This window comes from Eleutherodactylus coqui, chromosome 10, assembly GCF_035609145.1.
Source record: "Eleutherodactylus coqui strain aEleCoq1 chromosome 10, aEleCoq1.hap1, whole genome shotgun sequence".
Classification (NCBI taxonomy): Eukaryota; Metazoa; Chordata; class Amphibia; order Anura; family Eleutherodactylidae; genus Eleutherodactylus; species Eleutherodactylus coqui.
The window spans coordinates 14,306,200-14,325,643 of NC_089846.1; positions in this window are offsets into that span (position 1 = coordinate 14,306,200).

The following is a 19,444-nucleotide window of genomic DNA, read 5'->3' on the forward strand; positions in this document are numbered from 1 at the left end:
TGATTTACAATCCCAATATCGCTCTCACCCATGTAATATTAGCCTTACAAGTAATATTAGCCTACCCACTAGCAATATGTTTTCTTGTAATGTGAGAGCGAGTGAAACACATAATTAGGAAATCAATGATTTTCAATGGTTTTATACTCATTTGCAATTTTTTTCACTCAAGCCTCGCAGCGCTTAGAAAAATGTGCAATATCGCTCATTGTTTTCAATAGTGCCGGCGGCAGCACAATTGCAAACATAGGGAGTGCATCGTGGACTTCTTCCACAGCTGTGGCAGAAGTCTGCGGTGCTATCCCATTACTTTCGATGGGACCGGCGCTGCTGCCACTGGGCCCATTGAAAACAATGAGTGGTATCGTTGAATTTATTGAATGGCTGAGCGACTGAGATGGCTCAGCGGTCATTTAATGATGGCTGGGCGCTGCCTCTGATTGGTCACAGCACTCAGCCAATCAGAGGCAGTGCTTTCTAGGGGCAGGGATTTTTCAATCCCCAGCCTCCACAAGACAGAGCCGGAGAGAAGAGCCGGACAGCTCTTCTAGTTGAGTAAAAAATAATTTTTTAAACTTTTTTTTTACAGCTAGGGATGATTCTCAGGGAAGGGCTTATATTTCAAGCCCTTCCCCGAAAATCATCACTGCGAGGGTTACCTGCAACCCATTGCTTTCAATGGGGCCACAGCAGCGCCAAACCCATTAAAAGCAATGGGATAGCATCGCGGACTTCTACCACAGCTGACACAGCTGTGGCAGAGGATTCCTTCATCCCCACGGTCCTCACGGGTATGAAGGAATCCCCTGCCATAGCTGTCACAGCTTGACAGAAGTCCGCGATGTACTCCCTATGTTTTCAATGGGGCTGGTGCTGCTGCTGTCAACCCCATTGAGAACAATGAGCGATAGTACAGATTTTTCTTAGTGTTGCGAGGCTCAAGTGAAAAAAATTGCAAATGAGTATGGAACCAAGGAAAATCATTAGTTTCATAACTACTCATTTGCACTCACTCCCGCATCGCAAGAAAACATATCACTAGTGGGTAGGAGACCTAAGGCGATGTTCTTGTTTTTTGCTGCATTTTTGAACCACAATTAAAATGACATCAAAACAACGCATGCAGCATAAAAAAAACGTGGATTTAAATACATGTGTTTTTTTTTAACTGCATGCGTTTTTTAATTGTGTGTAAAGTGTGAAATCATCTACAGGAGATACCCAGGTTATACCAGCATGCTCCATATCACTATATACAGGAGATGTATAACTTATACCAGCTGTACATACATAATTATATACAGGAGCTATCTAGGTTATACTAGTATGCTCTATATCAGTGGTTCTGAACATGGGCGTTATTGCCCCCTGGGGGGCGTTTTTACTTCTCAAGGGGGCGGAGGAACAAAACGGGGCAGCAGGGGGGCATTGTAGCATAAAGGGATGGTAGCATAGGCGTACCATCAGGGGTTGCTGGGGTCGCACTGGCGACCTGCCCCTGCGCTGAGGGGGTCCAGAGGCTACCCTCTGCCATATACATATGCACATTCATGCATTACCGGGTCTTCGTGCTGTCGGTAGTACCACAGCAATCACGTGTCCAGTGCGACCAGCCGGAGAGAAAGCCGACATAGTGCAGAGGAGGAGGGAGGCAGCTACACAGCCCGGCAGGGAGTGGAGCACAACGATGGTTTATAGGGAGGGAACATTCCCGTGAGGACAATTTAGGTAGGAACTTCTGGAATTCTCGCGTTATCGTGAGTGGGTTCGCAGTGACTTCATTTTGGTTTGTACGTAGTTTGTAAAAGGGATTTATGTCGGGGTGTGAGCGAAGTCTGCGGGCTAGGGGCATGGAGGGTTTATTATTAGGTACGCAACATCGCTGACGGGACCAGCATGATCTCTGTTCTATGGTGTCAGTAAGGCCGCCTGCAGACGAGCGGGTCGGATCCGACGGCGAGAATTCTCACCGCGAGACCCAACCCGAGCGCCTGCAGAGACGAGCGCGTACTCACCCGCGCCCGGCGGCCCCGGCTCTTTCATGTGCCGGCTGCCGGGCAGCCGTCGCATGCGCAGACCGGAGCCGGCGGCCGGGTGAGTGACGTTTCTGTGCGAGGCTCTGCGAGCCCCGCACAAAAATAGGACATGCCGCGTTTTTTTTTGCCGCGCGAGATTTCGCGCGGCCAAACCGCGGCCGTCTGCATAGGAGTGCGTATTGTAATGCACTCCTATGCAGGCTTTGAGCGGCGGAAATCCCGCGGGAAATCCTGCCGCGGGATTTCCGCCCGTGTGCAGGTGGCCTAAGGCAGAGGTCCAGCTCAGTTCTAGCTCGAGACAACGCTTGGAGGTTCTTTTTGGTTGGATGTTTTTTGGCCATCTCTTCAAGCTGTTCTAAGTCCAGTTGCTGTGACATACGTTCTCGTTAATTGCGGGCAGCTATTTGTATTAGATGACCTCGGATCACTACCTTGTGTGCTTCCCAGAGAGAAGTGGGGGAGGAGGCGGATGGACTGTTAATTAGAAAATAGTCTTCTAGTCGTGGTGTTAGTAGGGATACAACCTCTGGGACTGATAAAAGAGAGTCGTTCAGGGTCCAGGATGTATTTGTGGGTTTAGACATCAGGGAATTACAGTTGATGGACAGCGGGCTATGGTCAGACCATGGGACCGACCGACAGGATTGTAGACTGTAGTATTTGAGGTATGAAGGTGTCGGGAGCTAGGATGGGGTCCATTCTGGTATAAACGCGTATTGGTATAAACGTGAGGGGATATCCCATTCATTTGGATGTAAAAAAGTGCTCACAACAGGTGAGGGAGAAAGAGACGGTTGAACGGTTCCAGGTTAAGTTATCGCGATGATCTTGTGTCGCCGCTACACCTAGAGATTATGGGTCATTTCTGGAAGTGGCAGCATTTTTCTCTCTGACTCCAGGTGTAGGTATAGAAGGTGAGGGGTATATAGGAGATGAAGTCAGGTGGAGGTGGGTGTAAGTGTAATTCCTTGAAACAGCGTCTGGCGCCCTCAGGGGATAAGATAGTACGCACTTTGTCCTGATATGAGTACGACAGCTTATATGGAAGCCCCATCTGTACTGTATCCTTTCCTGTTGCAGGATCAAGAAGTACGGCTTGAGGGCCCTTCTCTTGGATAGTGTCGATGGTGCCAGGTCGGGGATCAGCTGGTAATCAAATCCCTGAAACGTTAGCTTGTGGGAAGATCGAGCAGCACGCATCAATTGCTCTTTAGTGCGGTGGAAGTGGAGTTTTAAGACAATGTCCCTGGGGGGGCCTTTGGATTTTGTGCTTGCAAAGCCCTATGAACCCTGTCAAGTTCCAATCGGTCAATTGGGATGCCCGGGCAGAGCTCCTGGAACAGTGCAGTCACTGTTGATTGTAGGTCCTTAATGGATTCCGGGACTCCGCGGATGCGTATGTTGTCTCTATGCGCCCTATTTTCAACATCTTCCAACTTATCGTGAAGAAATTGTATCTATTCAGGAAGCTGCTCTATTTCTTTTTCGTGGGAGTCTAGGACTATGGTATCCATTCTGTCTTCAAGGGCAATTGTCCTCTGGCTAAGCTCTCGGATTTTGTTGGAAAGTTTAGTCGTTATTTCGGAGGAGGTTTTGGACAGTTCTTTCTGTAATAGTGTCTGTATTTGGGCTAGGAGATATTCTGGAGGCTGGACACTCCGAAAGATTATGGTTAGGACTCTCTATGTTTGAGGGAAGCTGTAAGCCTTCCATCGACAAGCGAGATGTATCATCAGAGAATATGGGGGCCTCCGTCAGCTTTGACAATTTTTTAGCACACTGCTGCGAGGATAGGCTGTTTTTACTTGCTCTGGATTGAGTAGGAGCGCACGGCTGTTGTGTTAGAATTAGGTAGACTAACATATGCTTCGTTCGGGTTCCTAGACAGGGTGGGGCTTAGGGTCTTTCCTGAGTAATGACCACTATTCGGAGCTGTGTGTGGTTAACGCTGCATTAGCAGGACATTATTTTATTTAGAAACCAAAGTCTCTCTTTTTTTTATACACTTTCGATGGGACGCACTGATACGGTGGTACATGCGCTTTATGTATATTGTACCACAGAAGCTATGGGAATTTTACGTCTGTACTGTAAATAGAGCGCAATCTTGTAGATTTGTTGTGTGCTTGCTATATCAGTGCAGGCCACCAGGTGGCAGCAGAGTCCACTTACTGTGTATATCTAGAAAGGTGTACTGCAATTGAAGAAAATTTGGAGCTTTCCAGGACCTGAACTACCATACCAGCACTGACCAATGTAGATGGTGTCCCTGGTGTATGTGCTGCCGGCTCTGCTGTGCAGGGTGTAGCAGAGCCGGAGAGGACTAACCCTGGTTGATGCTGCTCTCCTTTTGCCGGCACTCTGTTGGTCCCGCTGCCATACCTTCGCTATGAAGCCTCCTTCTCCCAGGGTCAGGGGATTTCTTTGGCGCTCGAGGGTACCTCTGCCTGCAGAGGAGTGTTGTGAGCGTCTCCCGCTCTGACCCTGACGGGGGACTGCTGGATCGCGGGTCTCCCACACGTGGTCCTATATGCTGCTTATAGCCGCCGGAGCTCCCGAACCAGCGGTGTGAGGAATGCGGTGAGTGGTTTGCCGCTAGTCAATCTGTGGAGGCTGGCAGCGGTCTTTCCGGTCCGCAGTAGGTGAAGTGGGTTTCCCGCTCACCACAGCGCCCATGAACGAGTAGGCCACTGTGGGTCTCAGGCTCTCCCTCCTCTCTGGCCGCTAATATGCTGGCAGGCTGGTCTCCTAGTCGGTTCTCTGATGACTGGGTAAGCTGCGGTCAGGTCTGCGGCAGGTGTTTAGCTTGCTGGGGGAGCAGGATGGCTCGGTATTTCTTAGACTAGTCGGAGCTTTAGAAGAACACGTCCGCCATGGAGAGATGTCAGGACACGCCCCTGTTTTTCTTTGTTTTTTTACACGTATGCAAGTTCTGTGTTCATCCATCTGGGTCTCTTTAAATGCTTCCCATTCTTCCTTCTTTTAGGGATTGGTAACGATTGTGCTTTGAGAATCTCATTTCACAATATTTCCCAACCTTCTTGGACATTTCTGTCCTTAATAACATCCAGCCATTGGATTCTTCCTCTCATCCTTAGTGAGTTCATTAACCCCTTAATGACGCGGGCATTTTTCTTTTTCCATTTTCGTTTTTTCCTCCCCCCTTTAAAAAAATCATAACTCCTTTATTTATCCATCCACATCGCTGTATGAGGGCTTGTTTTTTGCGGGACGAGTTGTATTTTTCAATGGTGCTATTTAAAGTACCATATAATGTACTGAAAAACTTTTAAAAAATTCTAAGTGGAGTAAAATGAATAAAAAACGACATTTTGCCATCTTTTAGTGCGTCTTGTTTCTACGGCGCACAAATGGCAACAAAAACGACATGATAACTTTATTCTATGGGTCGGTACGATTACTACCATGCCAAACTTGTATAGGTTTTTTTTTACTATACTCCTCTTTTTTTTTTTAAAGACATAAAATTTTTTTCAATTATTTTCTGCGGTCATTTTGTGCGCACAATAACTTTTTTATTTTTCCGCGTAGTTGAGCAAGGTTTCATTTTTTGCGGGATATCCTGTAGTTTCTGATAGTACCGTTTTGGAATACATACGACTTTTTGATCGCTTTTTATTGCGTTTTTTCTGGGAGACAGGGTAACTAAAAAAATGCATTTCTGGCGTTCTTTATTTCTTTTTTCGAACGACGTTCACCGTGCGGGAAAAATTATGTGGTACTTTGATAGTTCGGACTTTTACGGACGCGGTGATACCAAATACATATTTTTTATTTATTATTTAGATTTTTTAATAATAGATATGGCAAAAGGGGGGTGATTTAAACTTTTACAACTTTTTTTTTTCAATTAAAAAAAAACTTTATTGATCTTTTTTCTTACTTCACTTTGAAGTCCCCCTGGGGGACTTTAAGATGCGATGCTTTGATCGCTCCTGCAGTATGATGTAATGCTATAGCATTACGTCATATTGCTTTTTGACAGGCAACCTATGAAGCCACCCCACGGGGACGGCTTGATAGGCAGTCTGCTAAGGCAGCCCTGGGGCCTTTCATTAGGCCCCCGGCTGCCATGACACATGCACGGCTCTCCCGATCTCACCGCGGGGGGGCCGTGCGGGACCCCCGAACATCGTTCGGGGGATTTAAATGCCGCTGTCAGAATTGACAGCGGCATTTAAATGGTTAATAGCCGCGATCGGCCGCGCGGCCGCTCGCGGCTATTGCCCGCGGATGTCAGCTGTTATAAACAGCTGATGCCCGCACTGTATGAAGAGAGGTTGCATCGCAACCTCTCTTCATACATACCCCGACGCTCCATGACGTACCAGGTACGTCATTGGTCGTTAAGGGGTTAAAATCTGCTCTTCTGAAATCCAATCTTGAGGTCTGAGTTTTCTCAGGTCTTCCTCCCCTTTTTATCCAAAATTCAAGGATATCATGATCACTGCCTCCTAAGGTCCCAGCCACCCTTACTTCCTCAACCATCCCCTCCCTGTTGGTAAGAATTAGGTCCAAGATAGCAGATCTCCTTGTTTTCTCTTCTACCTTCTGGAAGAGCAAGTTGTCAGCAAGAGCGGATAAGAATTTGTTGGACCCATTACTTTTACCTCAGAGATTCCCAACAAATGTCTGGATCGGTAAAATCCCCCATCATCACTATGTTGGGCTTTATTGAGAGCTTGGTCATCTGATGTAGAAAGAGTTCCTCCATATCTTCTGCTTGTCCAGGTGGCCAATAGTAAATGCCCACAATGGTGTCCTTTCTGTTGTTCTCTCCTTGTATTCTTACCCAAACAGTTTCTACAGAACTCACAGCTCTGAAGCTTGGATCTCGGTGGAGATGAATGGTTTCCTAACATACAACACAACACCCCCTCCCCTGTTATTAGGTCTGTTTCTTATAAATAAGTTGCATCCTTCAAGCCTTTTATTCCAATCATGTGTATCATCCCACCATGTTTCCGTGATGCCTATGAGATCATATTTCTCATCCTGTGTTAGCAGCTCCAATTCTCCTTGTTTGTTTCCCATGCTCTGTGCATTTGTGTAGAAACATTTTAGTTTGTGATCGGTGTCTCTTGTTCCCCTACTTTCCTTCAGACTTTTTTGTCTGTTCTATTCCTAGCCCCTCCATAGGTGTCATACATGTTATGTCTTTTGTGTAGATGCACTGTGCAAATTGTCTAGTCTCCTGTTATGTGTATTTCACAGCTGCAGCAATTGAGAGGTTGATGTCTGGATGTGCTGGGATATATCTGCAAAAGTATCAATTTATGTCCTGTCATGTGGTATGCTAGAGACTATAGGTATGAGTGTCTGAGAACGGGAAGAGATCTGTTCTTCTTCTAGGTTCCTGAGAGAGAGTGCCAGCCACATGGAGGGTACCTTCAACCCTCATGTAGTGAAGAGAATGGAAGAGGAAGAACGGTTTCCTGAGGTCCACAATTCCAGGAACTATTAAGAGAGAGAGCGAGCATGAGGGGTGGAGAAAATAGAGACCACTGTGCAGAGGTACTTCGAAAAGTGAGTGTCTGTGGAGAGTTTGCCCCTTCCCCTTCCAGGGGCAGTATTATACAGATAACGAGTATAAAGACTGTGGATGTGGAACCACTGTGTCAACCTACCAGGTAGGTGAAGATCCGATCCAGCATGGCTGACAGCCAATCCCAGCATGGGAGGTAAGATATTAGATGAACAGCCCCGTATATAGATAGAGACTAGGGAAGGTATCTTGCCCTGACCTGATAACCAGGAGAGGGAGACCCCTGCCTACAAGCGGAGCACTCATCCCGATAAGGCTGACCCCAGGGTCTTTCTCTAGGCGCTTACTTGCCCTGGCGGGCCAGAACACCTATAGGACGAAGATAGAACTACACCGGGGAGTAAAGAAACAAAGGAGGAAGAAGCAGACCAGGATAAACAGAGAAGCAGACAACGGGAACAACAGGCTACAGAGTACATGAGGCTGCGTGTGTCCCTCTGGGGAGGAATCTGGCAAGTGCCACCGTGACAAGTGGCAGCTTTACCCTCCCAGCTCCTCAGCACATGCCCCATTTCCAGAGTTACTCTTTGGGACGCTGCATTTCCTTATAGATTGTAAGCTTTGGTGAGCACGTCTTTTCCCCCTATTTCTTTATAGATTGTAAGCTCTTGTGATCAGTACCCTCCCCCATATTGTTCAAACTGCATATTAGCTTACTGCTGTATGTTATGCTCTATGTTGTCCATGTTCCCTCTGACTTGTACAGTGCTGTGGCATATGTTGGCGTTCCATAAATCTAGATATTATTATTACTATTAATCACATTTATTTCCTCCCAATAAATCTTATATAACACTCCGTCTTCCCAAGATCATAAGTGACTTGGCGGCTCAAGTATAAATGTGAACCCTGCCCAGAAATCTCCCCATCCTCCTTCTCTTCCGCACTAGTTGTAGCTGCTCCGGAGATGATCCTCCTGCAGACCGCGCTGCTGCTCCTGTTTTACGGGGAAGGATGGGGGCGCAGGCTGGTGTAAGTGCAACGGGGAAGTGCCAGCATGTGAGGAGAGGACAGGCGGGGGGCACAGAGGGTTTCAGGGAGGGAATGTGCCGACCTTAGGAGGTCACAGACTGAGAACTACATAATGGAAGCAGCAGGATCCCAGCAGTACAGAGTATTTTAGCAGAGGAATATTTTGATCTTGTGGGTCTCCACAGAGTATTGCAGGTAACCAGTGTGCTGATCTTGTGGGGGGGTCACAGACTGTGAGTTACCTAGTGGAAGGAGTAGGTACCTAGCAGCACAGAGTGTTTCAGGAGAGCAGTGTGCAGATCCTGTGGGAGGTTACAGACAGATACATAATGGAAGAAGCAGGATCCCTGCAGCACAGAGTACTTCAGCAGTGGTTGCGCTGATTGGAAGTATTTGTGCCTCTTCCTAATAACGGGGTTCAGTCTTTGTTATACAGACCCCAATCCCCTCTTTTTCGCCCAGCCCCCACATGATTGCACCGGAAACATGGAGACCTGGCGTCCTGGAGTTGGTTTTCATCCGAGCGTCCCAGCAGTCATAGAGTTTCCCTGCAAAGGTCTCTGTAGTAAGTTACTTGGTAGATTACAGCGGAGGATTCCCCCGGAGAGTTTGTGGATCTGGTGGTGGAATCCGAAGTGTTCAGAAAAGAGATGAGGATCCCGGTGACCGGCTCCGCCTGGAGCCCCAGAAATCAGCCTGGTATGATCTGCAGTATGTTCTATTCTTTGGGGGATTTCTAGGTAAGAGAAGGGCTTCTTGTGGGTGGGATCAACACCCTCAGCATAGGCTGCCTTCTGAATCTCCATTCTTACCTGTTCATTCAATCGATTTTAGACATGAAATATTTCTATATAAAGCAGGTCTGAAGAGAAGACGGTGGCAGTCTCTGCTCAGCAGCCATGTTGTTACGTGTGCTTCTGGGATCTGTAGTTCTAAGCTTCCTAGCAGCACAGCCCTCACAGGGTTAATTGATTGAGCTAGCTGGGTGTGGTACTTCCCGCTAGCCAATCTCCTGGGTCTGTGCTCACATATAAACACAGCTCCTGGTCAGTCTTTGTCTTGTGTTCAGGGTGAGCAGTTATGAATCCTTGTCTGTTGAAGTTTGCTGTGTGATCTGTGTCTTGCTGGTTCATGTCCGTTTGTACGTTAATATTCTGTCAGTTTTGTGTTGGCTTGCTGTGTGACCTGCGATCTGTGTCCTGTCCTGTTGCAGCGTTCTGTGTGAACTCTGTCCGGTTCTGCTGGACTCCTGGTTAGTGTAGGGACTAGCGGTATAACCAGGAGCCGTGAAGTGGCTCGTTAGCTTTCACGTTTTGTACAAAATGTCAACTAATGCCTGGTATTTATATTCAGCTTATCATCTGTCACTAGTGGTTGCATTTTGTATGCTGTGTATTCTGGCTCTGTGTGTCCTATGGTTCAGTCCCTGTCATGTGGCATGTGAATGCATCCTGATCTGGTGCGTGGCTCCTAGGATCAGCTACGGCCCAGATCCGAAGACCTCTGGGCTGCCCTTATTGGGGCAATGTCCCCGCTTAGGTAGGGCCAGGTCAACCTCCCGTGTAGTAAAGGGTCAGTTGCTTGAAACCTGTGTGCATACCTAGTCCTTCTTTGGTCACGATCGTGTGGGCCCCGTGCCTAGGCTGCCCACACGATCATAACACATGTCACCAAGATTATGAGTAAGTAGCAGATGTCACTTGTGACTGATGGGTATGCAGGTGAGGGACGTGACGGAGGGCCGACAGACATCACGGTAGATGTGTCCTCACACCAGGCGGTCCTCACCCGTAGGGACAGAGAACATGGAACGGTTTGGATCAGCTGACAAAGGCCATTGGTAACCGCAGCACATACTCAGGCATACTCCGCGGGTTAATTCTACTCTTTCTCATGATAGCACTACCTCTCCTGGTAGGTTACCTCTAACTTAGGTTTTCACACTTCCTGACTAGTCCTCTTTCTATTTGCTGTTTTATGGTCACACAAGCCACCAGTCTTCTACAGCATTAGGCCTTAGTCAGACGGGCGTTTTTAGCCGCGATTTGCGCATGCGTCCGGCGATTTTATAAAACCATTGCTTTGCAATGGTATCGGACACATGAGCGCTTTTTATGCGCTTGTCCGATAAATTATAGAACAGAAATCGCAGATCGCACCTATCTGCGATTCCTGTTCTCTTCTCTATATGCGCTCAATGGGGCCGGCGGCAGCAGCGCCGACCCCATTGAGAACATATAGAAGACAAATCATTCTTCTCTGCCACAGCTGTGACAGAGAAGAACGATGTTTGCCCATTGAATTAAATGGAGCCGGCAATACAGCCGCCTCTATTGAAAGCAATGGGCAGCGCTGAGCCAATCAGGGGACAGGTCTGACTCACACCCCCTTCACACCCACTGCAGTACGGCCGCATGGAACTCCGGCTGCCGGGAGCAGGTGAGTATATATATATTCTTTATTTTAACACTTTTCTGGATGAATTGCAGGGAAGGGCTTATATATTTAAGCCCTTCCCAACAATTCATCCCACACTCGCCCGCAGCGCATTGCTTTCAATGGAGCGGGCTGTATTGCCGGCTCCATTGAATGCAATGCGCTGGACAGCTCCGGCCCGTTTCTAATGAAATGCGGCTAGGAGCAGATTTTCGGGCGATTTTCGGGCACCGGTCACGCGATTTGCGGATGCGCATCCGTCATGCGATCCGCAAATCGCGCGAAAAAACGCCCGTCTGACTAAGGCCTTAGTCATGATCTTTGCTGCACCTTGATTACAGCTTGTAGACCAAAGCAGATCAGGACTTGCTGACCCACTTCATTAGTTCTCACAACTGGCAGAATCTGTAATCAGCTATCCACAAATGGCTTCTTGGCAGTTAACTTTTCTGACAACTGCTGCTCATCTACAAGCTTGTGTTAGTCTCATAATTTGGGTAATATACTTATATTGAAATTTTGCTGCTTTACCACAGTAAGTCAAGTTTGAGGTGCTGCCACTAGAGGGCTTCCATCCATCTCTGGAATCTACTCTCTGCCATTAAAGGAGATGTCTCGAGGAAGCAGTGATTTTTTTTTTTTGCCCAGTCCCCCTAATTAAGCATACATAACTAATTACCCCTGTAAATGACATTTCTAGCTGGTTTGTACTTACCGTTCCAGCGTTTCAGCAACTTATAAAAGTTTCCCCAAGATGGCCGCCGGCTCTTTCCCCGTCGCTCGCTGCAGCCCGACGTGCGCGCTCCCGAGACGTTGCCAGCTGTGTCTCCATGGCAACCGGACGCCGCGCAGCCGCCGACCAGACGCCCCGCAGCCGCCGACCAGTCACCCACCGCCAGGCAGCAGGTAACCGGCGCTAGCCCCCGGCTCCCCAGCGCTACGCTCCCGGCTCCCCAGCGCTACGCTCCCGGCTCCCCAGCGCTAGACCCTCAGCCCAGGTGAAGGCCCCGGAGCCCAGCGCTAGGTTCCGGAGCCCAGGTGAAGGCCCCGGAGCCCAGCGCTGGGCTCCGGGGCCTTCACCTGTCAGTGAACATCACCCCCGACCCATCACTTACCCCCCTGGCCCAGCGCTAGTTCCCCCGGCCTAGCGACAGCCCCCCCATCGCAGCGACAGCCCCCCCCGGCCTAGCGACAGCCCCCCCATCGCAGCGGCAGCCCCCCCCGGCCTAGCGACAGCCCCCCCATCGCAGCGGCAGCCCCCCCCGGCCTAGCGACAGCCCCCCCATCGCAGCGACAGCCCCCCCGGCCTAGCGACAGCCCCCCCATCGCAGCGGCAGGCCCCCCATCGCAGCGGCAGCCCCCCCGGCCTAGCGACAGCCCCCCCATCGCAGCGGCAGCCCCCCCCCCATCGCAGCAACAGCGACGACAGCCAGCCAGCCCGCCCCCCTCCCTCCCTCCCTCCGGCGCAGCGGCAGCCCCCCCCGGCCCATCACTTACCTGGACGGCAGGACAGCTGGGCGGTTCTGCACCTTCCTCTAACAGAGGAAGGTACAGAATGGCCGCTCCAGCGCGCTCCCGAGCAGTGACAGCTCATCTGCGCATGCGCAGAAGAGCTGTAGCGGGGAGCACACTGAAGCGGCTCGTGCTGAAAGGAGAAGACCGGACTGCGCAAGCGCGTCTAAAAAAGCAAGCTGCCAGCGAATTTAGACGGAACCATGGAGACGAGGACGCCAGCAACGGAGCAGGTAAGTGAATAACTTCTGTATGGCTCATATTTAATGCACGATGTATATTACAAAGTGCATTAATATGGCCATACGGAAGTGTATAACCCCACTTGGTTTCGCGAGACCACCCCTTTAAGTACAGAGTTTCCGTAGTAACAGAAATGTTTCCATAGTAGCACGGGGAGGGGCTGTCCTTACAGGTGGCTCTGTGCACTCAGAGGCTGAAGGCTGACAGATCTGCAGACACTGTAATAGTCATCTCCACAATCTCTGCCTCTCCACTGTGTGTGTGTTCACACATTTCTTTGGATTTACTCACCATGTGGCCAGAATGCCTGACCATGCTGGTATAATCTGGGTATCTCCTGTATATAATTATATATGTACAGCTGGCATAAGCTATACATCTCCCTGTATGTAGTGATATATAAGGAGCATGCTGGTATAACCTGGGTATCTCCTGCAGATGCCTATATAGGTACAGCTGGTAAAAGTTATACAGTATACCAGCCATTCCTTTAATAATTCTACACAGAACAAACCTTGGTTATACCAGCATGGTCTCCTCCCCTTCTCCACAATCAGACAACACCGGCAAGACCAATCACGCAGCTGGCAGTGCACTGGCAGACTGCAGTTGTGGCAAATCACAACTGCATGCTCAGTGGTAGGAGGATCACGCACTGGTGGAGTCTGCAGCATTAAATTGGCTGACAGCTGCTGCCTAGATAATGGTCCCTTCCCTCGTTAAGTGCCACCTACAGCCGACGCACCTTCTATATTTGGGCCGCGGCGGTGTAAAAATATATGCTGCAGTGTGCATTAATATATGGTGGGGGGCTTGTGGGGCCCTCTTGCTAAGGGGCCAGGTTGCAATTGCAACCCTTGGAGGTACGACATTGAGCTCATGTCTCCGACATATTACAGCTGGTTCTTGATTGATGACACGGTGTTCTGCGCTGTGTGATGCTCTACACTGTGTGGCTGCTCCTGCCCCATGATGCTTTGCACCATATGAATGCTCCCACCCTAAGTAGATGCTCCTGCCCTGTGTAATGCTCAGCTCTGTTGAACAATCCACTTCCTTTGGTGTAATAGTCTCCTATGCACAAGACCTATTTGTTGCTATGTTCCTACGGTGTGCAGTCCTAGTTTTAGAGTTGAGGCTGGACTCACTTACAGTTATTTTGTGTAGGAATTGCTACTTCGCTGACCCAGGCTGTCTAAGGTCAAGAGAGTCGTCCTCTTCAGTTCTAGGTCGCAGTCAGTTGTCCCCACCAGGTTGTGGCTGTAACCCCGCTACTTTCTCCCTCTTGTTAGCAAGCAGTCTCTGGTCTCATTGTACTGCGCTCTTTGTCCTCTCCAAATGGCCTTTTCACCTCCATAAATCCAGGCTTCACTGCCCTTTCCTCTCCCTCTCCAGCAGCAGCTCCTCTGCAGATTGTTGCACTTCTCATGGCAGCACCTCTGCTTGCTTACACAGTCCCTGCTCTGTCCTGGTGGCACTGCAAGAATTGCCTTTTACATGGGGAGCTTTAGCCAATCAATAAGCGTTCTCTGATGGAGCACACCGAAATTGTGCAACAATTTGGTGCAACTTTTGCTTCATCTCAGAGTCCATCGCCAAAGCCACATTTGAATCCTTTAGGTTAACCCTTACATCACTGTACAAATGCTCCTGCACTCTTGGCCTGTGCGATGCTCTGCATTCCAATCTTGGGTCAATGCTTCATGAAATCTTATGCTCCATTTAAAACCTTGTTAAACTATGAACGACACAGACTCCTTTATGGATTTTATTGGCCGCGGCATTTATTTTAAACGTAGTTTACCAATAAACATAACTATATACCAAAGCAGACTCAGACCTAGATACTCAAGTCCACTATCAGATCACGAAACTTTAAACCACCTTGATGCCCACCTGCAGGAGGCGGGTGGCAATCCCCCATTTAAAGATGCCTGCGACAAGGATGGAGCCAATCACAGCACTCGCTCGCTGGAGGTGGGGTATTCAAAGACCCTGCACCAGAAGGAGAGCTCTGTGTGAACGTCGAGGACACTGCAGCATCACCGCCGGAGATCAGCAGCAACAGGGACCCAGATGCCTCGATCCAGGTAAGTATAAGCCGCCCGCCGAAAATAAGACACTGTGCCTCTTTAGGGTCTTATTTTGGGGGAAACATGGTGGCTCTGACCTGTTTTATGAACCAGACTGCGAATAGGGCCCCCTGCACATGGGTGGAAATTCCGCCCGTGTCCGCCTGCATAGGGTTGCATCCTATGAAGACGGATGCGATTTGTCCGCGTGAAAACACACGGGGAAAACAAATCGCGGCATTTTCTATTTCTGTGCGGGTCTCGCAGAGTCCCACACAGAAATGTCAGTAGTGACGGGCCGGTTGTATTCTGCGTATGCGTTGGCTGGCCGGCAGCCGGTGCATAGCAGAGCCGGAAGACGCCGGGAGCAGGTAAGCTGCAGGCCTTTGCAAGGGGCCTAAGGAAGATGAATACCTCCATAGTGCCACCTATTGGAAGGCAGCCTTCCTGCAAGCCCATGGACCAGACTCACTCATTGAAGCCAATGGGGACAGAAAAAAAATTGGACAGCACGCGAACGCCGTCTATATTAAAAGGATGCAAAAAGAATTGGGTTTGTTTCAGTTCCAATTGGTGGCTGTGAAAAACGCACGGCTTACAGAGAGAAAAAACGGGCAAACATGGAGTTTAAGACGTATGAGAAAACATCCGTTTTTGCAGACGTAACATAGACATTTTTTGCCGCCGGCCGTCTTAACACGGGCGTCTGTGTATTAGCACGCACTTCAGTCTTGTGCTTTTGTAGAATGAACGATGATTTTTGCTCGCACATTGGCGTATTTTACTGGCGTCTACTGCGTCCGCAAGGCATGTTAATTTGAGCACGGCAAGCAAAGACGAACCTATTGAAATGGCTAATTAGTCTTCCTGCGTTCCAGATGTTTTCCTTTTTTCTGCGCAATTACAGCATTTCACGCATATCCTGGCGTGTTGCGCTCGCATTTACACCCCCTATTGACTTCCATGGGGAACACGCCCGTGTGACGCCGGCCTTCGCCGGACGGAAAATACACTGTTGTTCATACCGTATATAAATAAGGACTGCCATTCGTTTCCTGTAATCCACCATTAACAGAACATGTAAGACGCTCGGCCCGCCTTTGGTTAGCCGCTCACGGGGTTGTTTACCCCCACCCCACCCCTTATACAGAAGGACCGTAATGAAATCCTCTCTACAGCGTCACAAACGATATTTCTTACTAATGCATCCAAAATAAAAAACAAAGCAATTCAGCAGATTGTCCTCTTATTATCTATCGTTTATATGCGTCTCCATGGTAACGCCTACAGTCAGCCCCTCCCCCTCTGATGCCGCGGTTACACTCTCTTCCCTCTCTCATCTACTTCTTGCTAACCTCCCCAATGTAGATCCTCTAAGGGCGTGAGGCTCAGAGCTCGGGCCGTGTACACAGCCGTCGCTTCCAAAGGGTTAATTTACAGCGACGTTGCAAGATGGAAAAACTGCAGCGTGTCCTTTTTTTTCTGCGATATTGCATAAAAGTCATCCATTATTTGCTACGGTCGAGTTAAAAATTGCATCGTACTTGCATGAAACTCGCATTTATGCGAGTGCGATGCGGTTTTTATTTTTTCCTACTGAAGCAACATGCGATTTTCACGTGCGCCAACAACACACGTACCGCGATGGGATGCATCAGACTCGCGTAGAAGTCTCAGATTTAAGAGTGTGATTTCGGTCCATGTTTCTTGGTTTGATATCGCACTTGCCCTCGTAAATATGGCCTGAGGGCGCAGTCATCCGGGAGAGAAAATCGTGCGAGTTTGGTGCACTGCGAGACGCAGAAAACTCATTCGATAATACAGCCCATTATTTGTAATTGCTCTAGTTACATCGGCGATCTTCCTCTCGCTGTCGGCCGTGTGAATGTGCCCTAAGGATCCCCCTACTAACAAACTCTTCTCCCCGTCACCCAGGATCACCTACCTCCAGGTCTTTACCTTGGATGACTGTAGAATGCCCACCAGCCGATCCAGCGACTATCGTTCTTGTGCGTTTACAGGGGCGATAGTCGTTCATGAATGGAGGCGGAGCGGGTGGGGGCCGCCCAAACATTGAGCGGTTCCTATTTACATGGAGTGAGAAGCCGCCCAGCAGTCAATCCGTTTCAGTGAGCTGCAAAGAACGACTAGCGGCAACTGAGCGACTTTCTGCTCAGCACTCTTTCTGCTGCCATGTGCGCAGAGGCCGACGGTCGCTTGAAATCGCTCATTTGGGCGACTATTTAGGCAACTATTGGTTGGCTTTACATGGAACAACTGTCATCCGATTAGTCACTCAAAAGAGTGAATGTAAGCCAAAGCAGTTCTGCACAAGCGCCCCAAAATCGGATGATGAGCAAGAATTCATTCACTAGTTGCTTCGTTTCAGCTCACCTAAAAATAATTGGCGGTTGATTAAAAGGAACCCGTCGGCAGTTTTCTTTCACATAACAGCGTTCTAAGTATGAAGTAGGGGGCGTGGCTAGCGGTCAATCGGATCGGACATGTGGCGACTGGGCTCCCCTCCAATTCCATCCAAAACCGCACTTACCTGCGGACCAGAGACCCCTGGAATTAACCCAGCGCCACAGTGAGAGTCACCCGCTTCAGTGGAGCACCCATCTGCCACTGACTGAACCCCGGCGACCACAGCTTCCGCTGGTCTTCCCTCGCGGCCTAGTGAGGCCTACTGCTGGTTGTGGCCTCCTCCAGGCTTGCGTACGGCCCTGGGCTGAGGGGCACACATCATCCTGCCCCACATCTGCCACCCTCACCTCCCACGGCTCCAATGCTCTGCAGGCCAGAGAGCTGAGAGGGACACTCACGCCGGCCTGTCCTACCCGAGCACGGATGAGAAGGTAGAGCTGCCATGCTGCTTCTGCTTCTCATTGGATGGACACTGGGAGAAGAAGTGTTCGCTGTTCAGAGCCCAGGTTGGACCCCTGCTGCTTAGGTAGACCCTAACCTATAGAAAAAAATCATATATAAAACGCAAAATCTGTTTGATTGTGTCATATACAAATCCACAGTTCTGGTCCGATTTGAGTGAAATCTTAAATGAGCGTTCACCTAGTGTGTGTATATATATATATATATATATATATATATATATATGTATATACGCTCGGGTATATCACCTAGTTACCCATATAGCTAATCATAGCAACTCATACTCTCTACTACCATCTAGTGCCTAAAAATGGAGCAGCAGCTATTCTCCTTATCAATTAAAGAAGGTGCTACTCTTACTGTTGGACGAACTACCCTCAAAATACGCCTAATTAACTAAACACATTTTGACCTTACGACTACCACTGTGGGCTTCCCTCAATATCTGGCGTTACCGAACATTAATTCCACTCTTGTGCCCCCAGCATCTGAAACAGCACAAACGGGCTTAACAGAACAGACCTGCAGCAAGCAGCATCAGAAATAGCCAGTGCTGAGCCCCTCTGCTTAACATTCTCCCTGCAGACGCATATTTGAGATAAAGGCCTGAGGCCTCATTCACACGAGCGTTATATCGAGGCTAATTTAGCTGCGCCATAAAAGCGCGACATCTGAAGCATTGGTTTACAATGTATTCAACCAGACAAACAATATTTTTATGCGCAAAAATGTCCGACCGAAAGATATAGCAGCTAAGCTGTAATTCTACAGAAAAATATAGGCCTTGCCATATCTCTGGACCAAACAACGCTGGAGGCTCCGTAGATAGGCACCTATGGGAGCCGTCATAAAAGGAAGGAGGAGGGAGTTTAGCAGTGTCTAGCACTGCTGAACACTGACGGGTGCCTCTAGTGAGGCATTTAAAAGTGCTTACTAGTGGTTCTGCTGACCGAGGGATTTCGGGGCTGCGGTGTATTTCATTGCGCTAGGTCGCAGCCAGCTGTGTGAATAAGCTCTACGTTCAGCTAACATCGCACTAGATGCCTCGTCCGAGCAGAGAACTCAAACGGATGACGAAGAGCCCACCGCCTGCTATCGGAGGTCCTGTTTGAGACAAGATAAGATTGTATGCTTCTGATGCCTCAGGCCTCATGTCCACGGCCTTAAAATCCGCAGCGTTTCTCCCGCACGCGGATCCGCGCCCCATAGGGATGCATTGGACAACCGCAGGTAGTTAAATACCTGCGGATGTCATTTTTCCCGCCAGGCGCGGATCCGCGTGCAGGTAAAAAAATGGACATGCTCCATTTTCGTGCGGGTCTCCCGCGGGGACGGCTCCCGCAGGCTTCTATTGAAGCCTATGGAAGCCCTCCGGATCCGCGGGAGACCTACCAGAATTAAACTCACCTGCTCTGGACGATGCAGATCTTCCTTCCTTCGCGGGCAGATCTTCTTTCTTCGGCCCAGCGGATGTACCCGGAGCATGCGCGCGGCATGCTGCCGGCGTGCCGAGAACATCCGCCAGGCCGAAGGAAGAAGATCCGTCCGCGAAGGAAGGAAGATCTGCATCGTCCAGAGCAGGTGAGTTTATTCTGATTTTTAGCCTCTACATGGAGAATCCGCGGCGGGCCTGATTTTCCCTGTGGACATGAGGTCTTATAGTTTGGCTTTAGTTATTTTGCACTCACATAAAATTAATTGTTCCATAATTGCAATTT